Source organism: Equus caballus, chromosome 17 (genome assembly GCF_041296265.1).
Source record: "Equus caballus isolate H_3958 breed thoroughbred chromosome 17, TB-T2T, whole genome shotgun sequence".
Taxonomy (NCBI): domain Eukaryota; kingdom Metazoa; phylum Chordata; class Mammalia; order Perissodactyla; family Equidae; genus Equus; species Equus caballus.
Window position 1 is genome coordinate 36,622,690 of NC_091700.1, and position 17,209 is coordinate 36,639,898.

At 39.5% G+C, this 17,209-nt stretch overlaps 1 long non-coding RNA gene across 2 annotated transcripts in view; it reads left to right on the plus strand.

Moving 5' to 3' along the window:
- LOC138918506 (uncharacterized) overlaps positions 1-17,209 on the plus strand; it is a 92,400-nt gene that overhangs the window by 65,243 nt on the left and 9,948 nt on the right. The window contains exon 1 of one of the 2 annotated variants that reach the window (XR_011427949.1): positions 1,500-5,432. The exons of the other annotated variant lie outside the window; for it this stretch is intronic. This is a non-coding gene — a long non-coding RNA (uncharacterized lncRNA). Of the gene's footprint in view, positions 1-1,499; positions 5,433-17,209 lie in introns of those variants that run through there. 2 annotated transcript variants of the gene reach the window in all.

The following is a 17,209-nucleotide window of genomic DNA, read 5'->3' on the forward strand; positions in this document are numbered from 1 at the left end:
GAAGTGGAGGAGCAGTCTCCTGGGACTGAGCTCTTACCCTGTGGGATCTGATGCTATCTCCAGGCAGATAGTGTCAGAATTGAATTAAATTTGTAGGACGCCCAGATGGTGTCCACTGAGAATTAGAGAATTGCTGGAGTGGGACACCCACTCCCCCCACATCTGGTGTCAGAAATATGGCAAGTAGAGGAGAAAAACAGAGTTTCCTTGACAGATGTGTAAGCAAACATGCCATTTTATTAATGCTCAGTGAGTACTATATTTGCATTAGTTTAACCTGGTCTTATCTTCCTGTGAAGCAAAATTATAAGTAGAAAGTTTCGCGAGAGTTATGGAACCAGAACTAAAAGAATCAGTTGCATAAATTCATTCATTTACTTACTGTTTTTGATCATCTTGCATTGAAGACAAAGTGTCTGCTTTCATAGGGAGGGCCTACATGGCAATTAAAGGAACAGACGATAAACGAGGAAACAATGAATAAACAAGGTAATTTCAAACAGTATTCAGTGGTACAAAGAGTATGAGACAGGGTGTTGCAGCAGTGAGTAAAACATTTAATTGATTCACGCTTTATTAACTGACTGGCATTTCTATAACTGGTGGATTCCTGACACCTGAGGGCCTGGACATGCCTTTCCCTGGACACTTCTTTGATAAGGACTGCCAAACAGGTGCTTAACACTACTGAACAATATACACTAAAATGGATTAAGATGGTAAATTTTATGTTATGTGTATTTTACTACTATTAAAAAATGATCTAAATCTAAAAGGTGGTGATAAACACTATGGAGAAGAATAAAGCAGAGTGCAGGAGATAGAGAGTGGCCTCGGTGGTTGCTATTTTGGGAACGGTGGTTTAGGCACAGCCTTTCCTAGGAGGTGACAGAAGAGACCTGAAGGAAATGAGGGTACAAGACATGAGGATGTTTAGGAGAACATTCCAGGCAGAGGAAAGAGCAAGTGCGAAGAGCCTGAGCTGGGAGTGTGCTCAGCGTGTTTGAGGATCTGCCAGGAGGCCCCGGACTGAAGTGGAATGGGCGAGGGTGAGCAGATAGGAAATGGGGTTTGAGAGGGAGGCCGAGGCCAGATCAGGTAGCTTCCTCTTGGCTGTGGCGAGGACTTCAGATTGTACTCCAGATCAATTGGAAGTCATTGGAGGGTTTTGACTAGAGGTGTGGCATGGTCTTACTTATATTTTTAAAGGAATCACCCCGGATCCTGGGTGGAGACTAGACTTCAGGGGGCCCAGAGTGGAGCAGGATGGCCAGTAAGGAAGCTGTTGCAGCTAGAAACAAAGTTAGAGTGAGAGATGAAAGTGGCTTGGCCTAGGCTGGTATTGGTGGAGGCAGCGAGAAGTGGTTTGATTCTGCTTGTTACACTGAAGGTAGCACCCAAATGGGATTGTAGTTAATAACACAACTCACATGAAGCATTTTGACCATCTGTTCTGGCCTCACCATCTCCCCACTGTGACCTCTTCCCTCCCGTTCTAGGTCTGTGCCAACCTAGCTGCCTATCACCACTTCTGCTTCTTTTCGCTGATGCACAGAGAACTTCTGGATCCTTGACATGCAATACATGGGCTGTGGAGATCCAGGGTGCTGCCTTCAACTCTCCATCTACTTGTCTCCCCCTTACCTCTGTGTCATTGCTCCCGCACCATGTTGGAAACAGCAGACTGCTCAGGGAGGTCACCAGCAGCATGCTGCTCAGCCTGATGTTTTTGGACTCCCCATTCCTAACTGGATCTAAAGCCCCCCCGCTGCTTGAGAGATGTGGGCCTTTGCAGTGCGGGGTCACAGCCTCTGACCCCTAATTTCTGCCTCTCCTTCATCTTCCTTCTCTCATTCATCAGGCAGGAAGCACCAGACCTGCCCTCCTTCCTGGGGGAGACCTCCCTCAGGTGAAACTCCAAGAGCTGGTTCCCTAGACTCCACTTTTGAAATGTAAAAGAAGGGTAGATAAAGAGATTTAGAAAACGCTTTTCTCTCTTTTCAAAGCCTTTCTGTGGATTTGATAATCCTATTATGGATGCTAGAAGTTGAACCTCAATCTTTCTTTTTCTTGGCATTCTTACTTTAACATCCTCATATTCATCCCTCCAAGACTATCCCCATGAATTAGAAAGAAGGGCATTTACAGAGAAATGCAAAGAAGAAAAGCACAATGATAGATTCCAAAATATTGCTCGTCTCACATGATTGAACTTAAATAACTTTAAACAGTTTCCATAAGTGTCCTGAGGTAAGGTTGCCCATGCCACGGGAGCTGTCTCCAGAACAGTGGGGGGGATGGCGGTTACTCATCTCCTCTGCTGGGTGCTGGGCAGGTGCCAGGCCCATCCCTTTCCCTCTCTGTTTGGCTGAGGAGGTTTTGGAGAATCTCCAGAGAAAATTGTTAAAACTAATCTAAAACAGGTTATCATTGGCATGGGGAAAGGCAGGAGGTGTGCAAACAGGCAGCCATGTCATTAGATGGAGGCTTCTGAAGGTTAAAGAGAACCATCAATAAAAACACAGTGTGCACAGGTGGGGACCTCCCAGAGCAGTGTGGGAACACTTGGCAGGAAGAGAAGGACCGCAGACCCCTTGTAACCAGGTCAGTCCCTATTTTCAGCACCGCCTTGGCCTCTTGTCCAATGGAGCCAGAAGTGAGCTCAGAGAGTGGTGAGATGCAGAAGCTGTGGCCTTTAGTCCAGGTGCTGCCCCTTGTGTGTTATGTCATTCAACTCTGAGACTCAGTTTCTTTATCAGTACAATAGGAACAATACCGGAATAACCCCAGTCCACCCCACTTCACAGGGCTCCTGGCAATGCAGGCTTCCAGTATAGAAAAGGGCTGTATAAATTCGTATCGGGACAAATGAAGGATAGGAGGCAGAAGTTATCCTGAAGGCAGAGGCATCAGGATTCAGAGTTTTCCTGACACCCGTGCCTGGGAGCCTCGGCATTTGCCAGGGTCAGAGGGTTCAATGGTCTGCTTGCCTCTTACCGGAAGCAGAGATACTTGGCTGTGAGTAGAAAGCTCTGTCTGGTGGCCCCGGTGGGAGTTGGCTGGGTCTGTTGAGTGGGGTCGTCCTGGGGTTGACGTTTGCTCTTAGCAACAGGCGTTTCAAGTGCACAATGCGTGACTGTAGCCCTTTTGGAATACAGCATTTTTCAGCAGCAGTGCACAGGAGGCCAACTGTAAAACGTTGCTGTGCTCACACTAGCGCTAAAGACATGTGAATATATTACTGCTGGAATATTTCTCTATTAAACAGAATCTTGCAATTTACCCCACAGAGCCTTCTGGAAGAAATTAGGATCATTTTTAAGAGGCCTGTGTTAACACAGTGGGGCATTCATTCCTTTTATTTTATCATTTACACATTTACAATTGGAAAATTTTATCATTCTGGAATTATTAAGTAGTTTGGGGGAAGGATTATTTATTTTTAAATTTAATTTTGAGAGAGCCTGTCCTTATTTCTTTTCATGTTAAAAAATTTACACTCTCAGAAGTCTTTTTTTTTTTAATTTTTGCGTGTGTGTGTTTAAAAAAACCTTGGCATGAGCATGAGAGGCTGACCTTTAACTTCAGAGGAGGAGGAAGTGCAGAGAGGGGCAGCTGCGGAGGGCCTGAGGGAGGACAGAATGAGTCAGTGTCTTTGCAACGCCCTCCTCTCGCCTCTCAGGCGTGAGCCAGGCCTGGCCATCCAGGGCTGTATCGGAAAGAGAAATCCTGCAGAAGTGACTGCTCTGGTGATGACAGCATAAGTAGTTCCTCTTTTGAAGCCTTAATGCTCCCAGAGCCTTGGGAGCAACAGTCAGCTTCATAGTCCTCCCCCAACTACTGACAGGCCATGAGGAACAGCGTGTTTTCTCTCCAAGATGTAGGAAAGTGGTTGTAACAGCAAAGAATGATCGAGTTTAGGAGCTGAACAAGAAGGACCGGAGGCAGATGAATGGACAGCATTTCAGGGTGGGCTCTGGGTTTGCAGTGACCTTGAACCATCACTTAAGTTTTTGGCAACTGCCTCTCCATAAGACAGGGACAACTGCATTTATTATCTGAGAAGTGTGATCTCCCTCTGTGTCTGAGCAGCCTCAGACCCCGTCGTCCATGGGGTGTCCCATGATGATCTCTCTCTGCCAATGGAAGAGGCTCTTGTCTGCCTGCACCTCCTCTATGAAAACTTTCGTACCTCTTGGAAGCCAAGGGCTGAGCCTCCTGCTCCCGTATTTCTGAAATCTCAACTCACATACATGCCATCTTTTATTCTTAACTTCCCAACAGCATTATTGGGAATGGTGTCATCCTCATCAGCAATGGCAAGTCAGCAAAATGAGCACTTACTATGTATAAGCCTGGTCCTAGGCACAACAGATGGAGAGAGGCAGAGAGGGAGAGACAGAAAGAGGGACAGCAAACTCTTCTTTTGAGGATTTTACAAGGTACTTGAGGATAAGGACATAGATTCTTCCCCCTGTATGCCACTGAAACTCTTACAACCACCGTCATAAGTGACCTCCTGATTGCCAATCCCAGCAAACACTTCCCACTGCCCTCCTGACACGGTAGACACGACCTTCCATTTGAGCATCCTCCCTTGAACCTCCAAGACAGCACTCTGCCTTGGCTCCCCTGCCACTCCTCACACGACATCTTGAGATAATCGCTTCCTCCATCTCTTTCGTAAATGTAGCTGCTGTTTCTCAGAGTTCCACTTTTGGTTTTCTTCCCACTCCTCAGTTTTTTTTCTCACAATTTCTTCTTATCCCAGAGCACATGATTCTACATTTTAACATGCTTCCCAGGTGTGCTGATTCCCAAGCAGTTTTGAGAATCTCTGGACTTCTTCATCCGTCTGGTTCTTAGCATGTCCATCTATAAAATGGGGATAATAATGGTACTTGCCTCATTGGACTGTTGTTAGGATTAAGTGGGTTTACATACGTAAAGCTCTTAGAACAGTGCCTGGCATGTAGTCAGATTCATATAGATATCGGTTGTTAATTTTAGGCTGAGGCCTAACAGGAACTAAGTTTTCAAAGGAACATTGAGGCCTTTTGCAGACGGATAGTTTTTCCCTCAAATCTAGTCCCCACTTCTTCCAGAATCCCCATGTGGCCACCCAACATCCCTTGTAACTAGGTGTGGCCATGTAATTAGGTTCTGACAAACACAGGCTAAGTGGAAATGTCCTGTGGCAATTTCTGGAAACTTCTCTACCAGCCAACCAGCTTGTGTCCTTTGTCCTTTCTTTTTTCTGCCATTCTGCTGCCTGGAACTTGAGGTGACGGCTGCCATCTAGAAACGCGAGCATGAGGACCATCTATCAGACTTGTCAGGATGGTGACCTGGAAGCATGTGATCACTCGGGGGCTTTGTGGAGCAGGATCTCCTTACACCCCAGGCTATTTACCCCTAGACTTTTACGTGAGGTAAGAATAAACTTCTGTCTTTTTAAAGCCACTAGCACTTTGGATCTACAAGTTGAATTGCAGCCAACTTAATCTTAACTGATACAAGATACTGATGTGGGCAGTGCATATTGAATTAGGCATCAAACGCCAAATTATGTTTTATTTGGCAGACAGTAGGAGAACTATTGAAGGTTTTGGGTAACACAATGGAAAATGCACTTTAGGAAGATTAATCTTCCATCATGAAATGGTAATGAAAGAGCCTCCAGGTGGAGAGAATAATTAGGAGACTGATAAAGAGTGAGCAGGACAGGAGGCAAGGGTAGTCTCAGTCGATAATGGTGGTGAAATGGAAAGGAGAGGCTGGATGGCAGAATCTGTGTTAAAAGAGACCCAATTGCATTTTGTAATGGATTGGATGTCTTGGCAAAGATGTGGGAAAGGGAAAAGGTGACTTTAAGGTTTTAAGTGAGAAATTTGGAAGATGGTTCAGTGGTTTGCTGGTACTGTCTTGTGCTAGTTTCTCCCTGACACTGCATTCAGTGGCTTCACGTTCGTAACTGGAAATTGGCCATGATGGGAATATGGAAACACTGCGGAAATCAACGAATGCTACAATCAGGACTCGTCTCTTTCCCCCAAAGAGTCAGTTTCCCAGCACATCACTGAGTTCAAGTGCCCAAAACATGAAAGTCAGGAGGAAGAGCTGGTTTGGGAGACAGAATGGGCTTCAGTTTAACCATGAAAATTTGAGGTGTTGGATAGCCACAGGGTGGGTGGAAGCTAGTTTCGAGGCAAGCATACAACGATAGAAATGCTGAAGCTGTGGGCGTAATAAATCATCAAGGAAGAGAGTGTGGGCCAAAAAGAAAAGGGCAGAGAGTGAAAAACCCTCAGGAATATCTCCTTTTAGGATTTAGGAGGAGGAAAAGAAACCAATGGAAACAGAAGAAATAATCGGAGAGATAGTGGGAAAAAACAGGAAGGTTGTACTATGGAAATCTGGAGGGAAGAATAGAGAGGCTGGGAGCTGTAGAGAAGCTGAAGCAAATGAGGTCTGAGAAAAGGCTCCTGGATTTGGGGATTAGGCAGCTATTGAGAGCAATATTTATAGAGGGATGTCTTCAGAAGCCAGATTCCTCAAAACCTGGGCTCAAGAATATGTAGCTAATTTGTACAGCATCCAGCAAAACTTCCAGTGCATTACAGGCTATAAATAAATGCACTTTGATGCATTTTATAAATGCGACGTACTTTGGAGATTACTTGACTGTGTCTAAAGAAATTGGGTCATTTACAGATCTTTAAAACTACATGGAGGCTGGGGCTATCTAATTCGCTGTGAGAGGAAAGGTGACATTGGATGTCGTGCAGATTGAATGTGGGGGAAGAGTCTTGACCCATGTGGTCGTACTGTCATCCATCGACTAAGCAGATAAGCCTATCTGTACTCAGGGAGCGGGGAGCTGACAACACCGTGTGCTCATCGAGCCTGCCCTTTGATTTGTGGCTGATGCTGCTAGAACCTTCTCTCATTTGCTCTGTGGCTCAGTCCTAGCCTTTGCTTGCGGCAATCACTTTGTCTCTGCTAGTTCTGTGTTGGTCTGTACATGCTCCAACTGTGGTGATGTTTTTCTGCAGTTCAATATGCCCAGGGTTTTGCATGAAAGTTCCTCAAAATACTTCTCTATTTCATGGTTGCCTGCCTCTCTTGGGAAGGTGGAAGACTAGGAGGAGGAGCGAGAAGGAGAAATCACACTTACAGAGCACCCACTATTTCTTTAACTCAATAGAAGTTGAGCACCTCTGATTTCCAGGCCTTTTACCAAGAAAATTTCTGGGACGTTATCATCCTGCCCATTTCACAGATGAGCACTCCTGTGCTCATTCATTCCTGTGTACATATTGGAGAGCAGGTTGTTATCTAGGACTTGATGGTGGCTAGTTCTTTCTTAGCATGGTATATGTTTCCTTCACAGTTGACCTACAGATTATGGAATTCTCCGAAACTCTGGATGTAACATCCTCAACAAGTCCTTTAGTTATGACTACATGTGGGGTTGGACATCATCTAGGGTCCAACACCAATCATGTTCACCTACTTGTAGATTCTGCTTCCACTCACAGTCTCCATCTTTCTCTACCTGGATTCTTGATGTAGAAATATAGCACTTGGAACACTGACTCAAACTGGCATCCATTCCACATTCATTCATTCAACAAAAACGTAATGAACTCTTATTCTGCTAAACACTAATACCATGGAATTGAATATTCCTTTGTCCCTGCTCTCAAGGAGGTTGCATGTTGCATAGCAAGCCCAAGATCGGAAACTAGGTCCTTCTCAGCCAAGTCAAAATCAGTGATCGAATGCCTATTACTCTGTTGTGTAACCTGTGGTTTCTGTGCAGTTTTGTTCTGTGGAAATACAATATAATATTTCCTCTATTTGTTTCATATGACGCCAGCTCCCTTGAGGAGTAAGTGCCTTGAGAACTCGGACTATGTCTCATGTGACTTTGTATCCCTACCGACTGGTGCAATGTCTGGCATAAAAGGTGTTCTCAGATGCTTGTTGAATTAAGGGATGAGGTACAAGGGCTGTTTGTTAATTAATAGTAGTATTCTTTTTTTATATCAAACATGATGTCCAAAGATGTTGTCAGAAAATTTGGAACATGCTAGAATTCAGATTTTTTGATTTCTTAATGTTAGTGCTTTACAAAATTATTTGTTTAATTTTTGACCTCAGATGTACAGGGTTGAATTCAATATACTTCTTGGGTCATGATTACCAAACTCATCATTCTGTGCAAGGACCTTCTCTTTGTTATGTTTTATTTTTTTCCTCTTACTTTTCTCATTTCCTGCTCCCTGCCCCCGATACCCACTCTGATTTGTTATATGAGTCCTTAGATATGCTTGCATTTTTGAAGAATAAGTAGGGGCTGGACCCGTGGCTGAGTGGTTAAGTTTGTGTGCTCCGGCACCCCAGGGTTTTGCTAGTTCGGATCCTGGGCACGGACATGGCGCTGCTCATCTGGTCATGTTGAGGCGGCGTCCCACACAGCACAACCACAGGCACTCACAAGTAGAATATACAACCATGTACTGGAGGGGCTATGGGGAGAAGAAGGGGAAAAAAAAGATTGGCAACAGATGTTAGCGCAAGTGCCAATCTTTAAAAAAAAAAAAAAGAAAAAAAGAACAAATAGTGTTTAGATTACATATGTGTGGTGCTTAATTCCCAAGCATTTAGAGATTTTCTGGTTACTTTTCTGTTGTTGATTAAAGAACATACACTGTAAGATTTCAATCCTTTGAAATTTACTGAGGCTTGCTTTATGGACTAGGCTATCACCTATTTTGGTAAATTTCTCATGCATTTTTCAAAAGAGTGTGTATTCTGCAGTTGTTGGGTGCAGTGTTTAATATGTCTCAGTTAGGTCAAGTTTATTAATTGTGTGCTTCCTATTTTTTTTTTATCTCTTTATTGATTTTATGTCTGCTTGAAGAAATGTGTTAAAATCTCCTACAATGATTATGAATTTACCTTTTTTTTAGTTTTTGTTCTTTTGCTTTATATATCTTGAGACTGTGAAAAGTTGTTAGAAATTTAGAATTACTGTATCTTCCTAGTAGATAGAAGCTTTTATATTTGTGAAATGTCTCTGTTTCTGAAAGTGCTTCTTTCCCTAAAGTCTATAGTGTCTAATATTAGTATAGCTGCTTCAGCTTTCTTGGGGTTAGTGTTTGCATGGAGTATTTTTTCATCTTTTTACTTTCAACATTTCTATTTCTATGTATTTACAGTGAGTCTTGTAAGCAGCCTGTAATTGGATTTTGTTTTGCTTTCTTAGTCTTTCAATTGGAGCATTTGCTCAGCTTGCATTTAATGTAATTACAATATATTTTGGATAAGAAATATTGTCTTTTTATGTACTTTCAATATATTTCACCTTCTCTGTATTTCTTTTCTCTCCTTATTTGCCTTCTTTTTGACATTAAAAAAAAATCATTCCTTTCTCTTCTTTATTAGCTTAAACACTCTTTTGCTATTGTTTATAACACATGCATTCTTTTACTATTGTTTAATGCTTACCCTAGGGAAAACAACATGCATGCTAGACAATTTAAAATCCAATACAAATTCATGCTGTTACCATTTCCTAGACACAATAAACCTTAGAACATTTTAATTCCCATTAACCCCACTTTCAATTTATTTACTATTGTTATGCATTTTAATTTTATGTGTATTTTAAACCCCACAAGACCATTGTTTTTTGATATTGTCAACGTTTTTTAGAAAATTATGTTTATTACAATTTATGTAAATTGTGTTTATCTAGATTTACCATTAGCACTGTTCTCCATTCTTTCCTGAATTTCTGAGCTTTTGTCTAGGATCATTTTCCTTTTGTCAAAAGAAAAACTTTCAGTATTCCCATTAGAGTGGATGTGCTGCTGATAATTTTCTCAGTTTTTGTTTCAAAATATCTTTACATAACCTTTAATTTTGAGGGATTTTTTTTCTGGATATAGAATTCTAGGTTGGCAGTTATTTTCTTTTAATACTTTGAAGCTATTATTTCAGGGGCTGACCCAGTGGTATAGGGTTAATTTGCATGCTCTACTTTGGTGGCCCGGGGTTCATTGGTTCTGATCCTGGGTGCAGATCTACGCACCTCTCACTGAGCCATGCTGTGGCAGCATTCCACATACAAAATGGAGGAGGATTGGCTCAGATGTTAGCTCAGCAACAATCTTCCTCACACACACACACACACACACAAAAGATATAGTTTCAATGTTTTCTAGATTCCATTGTCTTCTGGATTCCATTGTTTCTACTGGGAAGTAAGGTGTCAGTAATTTTTTCTTTTCCTCTGACTGCTTTTAACATTATGTCTTTGGTTTTTAAGTAGTTTCACTATGTGCAAAGATATCATTTTCTTTGAATTTATCCTGATGTTTGTAGTACTTCTTGAGTCTGTGGCTTGATGTCTTTATCACTTTTGGAGAATTCTCAGCTATTCCTGTCTTTCCTGGGATTCTACATACCTTAGGTCATTTTCTTGGTAGCTTTTTTCTACACATCTATCCTTCTTCTTTACATTCTTCTGTGTTTTCTTCCCTTTTGTCTTACTTTGCTTGAGTATAGCTATTTTCTTCTGATATCCTCTAGTCAACAAATTCTCTTTTGAGGTAATTTTAGTTATTGCGTTGTTCACTTCTAGAATTATCATTTGATTCTTTCTGAAATATGGTTTCCAAGTTTTCAGTTCTTTGCTGACATTCCCCATCATTTTCTTTTTTTAAATTTTGAAAATATGTTAAGCAAGTTATCCTAAAGTCAATGCTTGATAACTCCATTATCTGATTTCCTCTAAGCCAGTTTTTATTTTTTATTTTTTCTCTTGACTTCCTGACAAGTCTTTCTTCTCATTTGTCTGGTCATATGTGTATACATATGTTAAAATACATATAATATAAAATTTACTATTGTAACTATTTTAAAGTGTACAATTCAGTAGCATTAATTATATTCACCATGTTGTGCAACCATCACCACTATCTATTTGAAAAACATTTTCATCACCATAAACAGAAATTCTATATCCGTTAAGAAATAACTCCCATTCTCCCTTTCCCTCAGCTTTGTTAACCACTAACCCATTTTCTGTCTCTATGTATTTGCCTATTCTAGATATTTCATGTAAGTGGGATCAGTTTTCTCTTTGTGTCTGGCTTATTTTATGTAGCATAATGTTTTCAAGATTCATCCATCTTGTACCATGTATCAGAACTTTATATCTTTTTACACATGAATAATATTCCGTTGTATGTATATACCACATTTTGTTTATCCATTCATCTGTTGATGGATATCTGAGTTATTTCCACCTTTTTGATATTGTAAATAGTGCTGCTGTTAACATTGGTGTACAAGTACCTGTTTGAGTCCCTATTTTAGATTTTTTGGGTATCTACCTACAAGTGGAAATGCTGGGTCATATGGTTCATTCTTTGTTTAACTTTTTAAGGAATTTCTGACTACTTTCACAGTGTCTGCACAATTTTACATTTCCGTCAGTAATGTGAGAGGGTTCCAATTTCTCCACATCCTTTTCAACACATTTATTTATTCAAGATAACTATCCTACTGGGTGTGAAGTGAAATCTCGTGCTTATGATTTGCATTTCTCTAATGATGAATGATATTGAGTATCTTTTTACTTGCTTATTGACCATTTATATCTCTCTTTTGAAGAACTGTCTACTCAAGTCCTTCTTTGCCTGCTTTTTACATTGAATTGCTTGTCTATTAGTTGTTAAGTTGTATGAGTTCTTTATATATTTTGGATACTAGACTCTTACTAGATATATGATTGCAAACATTTTCTCCCATTATATGGATCATTTTCTCACTCTGTTGATAGTGCCCTTTGAGGTGCAGAAGTTTTTAATTTTAACGAAGTCCAATTTATCTATTTTTTCTTTTGTTACCTGTGCTTTTGGTGTCATATTTAAGAAACCATCGCCACATCCAAGTTCATGAAGATTTATCTCTGTGTTTCTTTCTAAAAGAGTTTTATAGTTTTAGCTCTTGTGTTTATCCATTTTGAGTCAATTCTTGTATATGGTATAATGTAATGGTCTAATTTCATTCTTTTGAATGTGGATATCCAGTTTTCCCAGTGCTATTTGTTGAAGAGCCTATTCTTCTCCCATTGAATGATCTTGAGACTCTTGTCAAATATCAATTGACCATAGATGCGAAGGTTTATTTCTGGACTCTCAATTCTACTCCATTAACCTACATGTCTCTCCTTAGGCTAGTACCAAACTGTTGCTTTGTAGTCAATTTTGAAATTGGGAAGTATGAGTCCTCCAACTTTGTCCTACTTTTTCAAGACAGTTTTGGCTATTTAGAGTCCCTTGAAATCGCATATGAATTTTAGGGTGAGATTTTCCATTTTTGCAAAAATTGCCATTGAAATTTTGATAGTGATTGTATTGAATCTGTAGATCACTTTGGGTATTGACATTTTAACAATAATGGGTTTTCCAATTCATGAAGATGGGATATTTTTCCATTTATTTAGGTCTTTTTAAAGTTCTTCAGCAATATTTTATAGTTTTCAGTGTACAAGTCTTGTGCCTCCTTGGTTAAATTTATTCCTATGTATTTTATTCTTTTGATGCTATTATAAATGGGATTTTCTTAATTTCCTTTCAGATTTTTCATTGTTAGTATATAGAAATACAACAATTTTTTGCTCTTGATTTTATATCCTGCTACTTTGTTGAACTTAATAGCTCTAATAATTCTTTTGGTGGATTCTTTAAAATTTTCTACATATAAGATCATGTCATCTGCAAATGGGGATGATTTCACTTCTTTTCCAATTTGAATGCCTTTGATTTCTTTTTTCCTGCCTTATTGCTCTAGCTAGAAGTTTTAGTACTATGTTGAATAGAGGTGGTAAAAATGGGCATTCTTGTCTTGTTCCTGATCTTAGGGGAAAAGATTTCCATCTTTCACCATTGAGTATAATATTGCTGTGGGATTTTCACATACAACCTTTCTTATGTTGATGAAGCTTTCTTCTATTACTAGTTTTTTCAGTGTTTTTATAATGAAAGGGTGACGAATTTTGTCAAATACTTTTTCTGCATCAGTTGAGATGATCATGTGAATGTTTCCCTTCTTTCTATTAATGTGTTATTTCATATTGATTGATTTTCATTTGTTGAACTACTCTTCATTCCTGGGATAAATCCAGGTCATTGCATATATTACTTTTAATATGCTATCAAATTTAATTTGCTAGTATTTTATTGAAGATTTTTGCATCTATATTCATAAGAGATTATTGATCTGTAATTTTCTCTTCTTGTAGTGTCTTTTTCTGGCTTTGATATCAGGATAATGCTGGCCTCATAAAACGAGTTTGGAAGTGTTCTTCCTCTTTAATATTTTGAAAGAGTTTGAGAAGGATTGGTGTTAATTCATCTTGAAATGTTTGGTTGAATTTACTAGTATGTCATCTGGTCCAGGACTTTTCTTTGCTAGGAAGTTTTTGATTACTGATTCAGTTTCTTTACTTGTTACAGGTCTGTTGAAATTTTTATTTCTTCTTGAGTCAATTCAGTTATTTGTGTGTTTCAGAGAATTTGTCCATTCCTTTTAGGTTATCTAGTTTGTTGGCATACAAGTGTTCATGGTATTCAGAGAACACAGTGTGTGTGATTTATGGAAATGTATTGAGGCTTCCTTTGTGAAACTGTAGGTGGCAGATTTTGGTGTATATTTCATGATTGTTTGAAAAAACTGTTTTCTGTCTTTCAAGTAGAATTCTATAGATCTAAACATGAGCTTATCAATTATCTTATGAAACTTGTGATATTTTTCTACTTATTGTTTGTCTATTTGCTCCATCAGTTTCTGAAAGAGATTTATTAAAATCTCCAACCACAGCTGTTGTTTTATTACATTCTCTTCAGACTTGTTCTTTTATGTTGTGAGACCACATTGCTAAGTGCATATGTATTCATATTCATTTTATCTTCTTGTTCTTCTTGGGCGTTTTACCAATGTATAATGTCCCTCTGTGTCTATTATTATGTTTTTCTAAATTAATTAAATTCTATTTTGTGTGATAATTAATTATGCTGACTTAGTTTTGGTTCAGATTTTTCTGGTTATCTTTTTAAAATTTTTAATGATTTGTTTAAAAGCATGCTCTGCAAATAGCATAATGCTAGATTTAAAAAGTCCAATCTGGGGGCTGGCCCCGTGGCCGAGTGGTTAAGTTCGCACGCTCCGCTGCAGGCGGCCCAGTGTTTCGTTGGTTCGAATCCTGGGCGCGGACATGGCACTGCTCATCAGACCACGCTGAGGCAGCGTCCCACATGCCACAACTAGAAGAACCCACAACGAAGAATACACAACTATGTACCGGGGGGCTTTGGGGAGAAAAAGGAAAAAATAAAAATCTTTAAAAAGTCCAATCTGATTGGTGAGTTTAACTCATTTACATTTCCTGTTATAGTAGGACTTATTCCTTCTACTTTATTTAGTGTTTTCTATTTACACTATTTTATTTATTTATTTATTTATTTATTTATTTTTTAAAGATTTTATTTTTTCCTTTTTCTCCCCAAAGCCCCCCGGTACATAGTTGTATATTCTTTGTTGTGGGTCCTTCTAGTTGTGGCATGTGGGATGCTGCCTCAGCGTGGTTTGATGAGCAGTGTCATGTCCGTGCCCAGGATTCAAACCAATGAAACACTGGGCTGCCTGCAGCAGAGCGCGCGAACTTAACCACTCGTCCACAGGGCCAGCCCCTACACTATTTTATTTTTATTTTTTCTCTTTTCCTTCCTTCCATTGAATTTTCTTGTCCTGGCTTAAAATTATTAATTTAATTTATATTCTTCTTATGATTACTCCTAACTTACTCAGATTCATGCTTATGCTTATTTTTCCTATAATTTCATAAGCTAATCATATGTATATATTTTGCCTTGAACAAGAGAGTTATCTTCATACACTCCTGAATCCTTTTGGCAACTGCTTTTATTAATCCACAATGCAATTTTGACATCATCTAGAGATTTAATTCTGGATTGTTATGAAGATACTTTTGATTTTCTTCTTTTCAAAAGTTTGATAGTTATTCATTTAGACAACTTTACTGAGTTACTTACTCATTCTTACTTCCAATATCTCACAGCATCACCCTGGATTTACTTCTTTTCTTGTTGAAGTACTTTTTCCAGAAGTATTTTCAAAGAGGGTCTTTGTGTGGTTAAACTTTTCAGTCCTTGTATTACTGAGAAGATCTTTATTTCATCCTTAAATGATAGCTTATAGATATGAAATTCTAGATTTGAAGTTCATTTTCTTTAACACTTTGAAAATATTGCTTCACTGTCTTCTAGGGTTATTGATGAGGAATTTTTTTTGGTGAATCTAATTTACCTTACTTTGGATATAATCTGCTTTTACTCTCAGAAGCTGTTGCAATTTTCTCTTAGCATTTGATGTTCTTAAATTTCTTGTCCAGGTATGAGTTTTTTCCTATTTAACCCTCTTGGCACTGCATGAGAGCTTTCTATCTGGGGTTTATAACTTTATTTCAATTTCGGAAATTTTTAGTAATACTTTCTTCAAAAATTTCCTCCCCTCCATTTTCTTTCTTTCTTTTCTAGGGACTCCTACTGCACGAGTATTGGCTATTCTACTTCTACCTTCCACATCTCTTAAATTTTTTTTTGCATTTTCTAGCTCTTTATCCTTTCTAAGGTCTACTTGGAATGTCCCTGGACTGAATCTTTTAGTTCAATAATCTGTTCCTTGGCTGCCAACTAATCCATTCATTGAGATCTTTATTTTACTTAAAATATTCTCATGCCCAGTGTGATGGTTAATTATGAGTCAACTTGGCTAGGCTATGATGCCCAGTTGTTTGGTCAAACACTAGCGTAGATGTTGCTGTGAAGGTATTTTACAGATGTGCTTAATGTTTATAATCAGTTAACTTTAAGTAAAAGTGTTTACCCTCAATAATGTTGATATCCAATCAGGTGAAGGTCTTCAGAACAAAAACTAAAGTTTCCCAGAAAAGAGGGAATTCTGTCTCGAGACTGTAACATAGAAATCCTGCCTGAGTTTCTAGCCAGGCTGCCTTATGGATTTTGAACTCAGGATTATGACTTTAACTCTTGTCTGAGCTTCCAGCCTGCTAGTGTACTCCTATCCCTACCCCTAGCTCCATCCCCTATTAGTTTCATTTTCCTGGAGAACCCTGACTGACACATCCATTAACTCCACTTCTTCACTTTCTAAAATCGTAACTACTTGTTCCTTCATAATTTCAATATCCTCTCTTATCTCTCTGAGGATATTTACTATGCTTCTTTAAGATTCCTTTTCTGTGTTTATTAAATCTACTTCCTCTGGTACAGATTGTTCAATGAGCTGCTGTTCTTATTTAACGGCTCATTATTTCCCCCTGTGAATCGCCTTCCCTTGGAAATACACCAGGGACCCTTTGCCTATTTGTACCTCTTCCCCACCTCGGTGGTCTTGCTCCTCAGGGAGCCGTCAGAGTTAACTTGGGCTGCTCTAATGTTACCCTTCAGTTCTAGTGGGCACTGGGCTGGGCTACGTTGATACTTTTCTATTCTCTGCAGATGATGGGGGCAGATACTCATCTTTCCAGGGCAATGTTGGGAAAGAAAGGGCGAGGACTGAATGCTTTCCCTGACCCCATGCTCATCCATGGTCTTGGCTCTCCTCCAGTCTAGGACGCCACTTCTCTACACAGCAATCCAACCACCTTCTACACCTCAGGTGAGTCTCACAGTTGTAGTGTTAGGTTTTGGGGCTCACCAAATTCCTTCCTGCTCTTGTGGTATCTCAGAATTTGGTTTAGAGGAGGAAGCAGCAACCTGTATTACTTAGTCATCTTGTTGACGCTCTTTCAACCACTATTGTGCTTTGACTGACTGATCAACTGAATGGCTGATGGATGTACAGATTTCCTGCTTTATAGCAGGCCAATAAGCCTTGAGAATTTCATATTTCTTTGTTCTATGTGGGAAAATAACATCTCCAACTCAGCCTCACCAATAAAAACAAATTAAAAAGCTGGATAATGTGGCAGACCCTCAACAATCTTATTAGAGCTCACAGATCAGGTGTGTGGGAGATGGAGGAAGGAGAAGGAGGCAGGACATTTTGTTTTGTGACCCCCTCTGTTGATACCACCTGGCCCTGACCT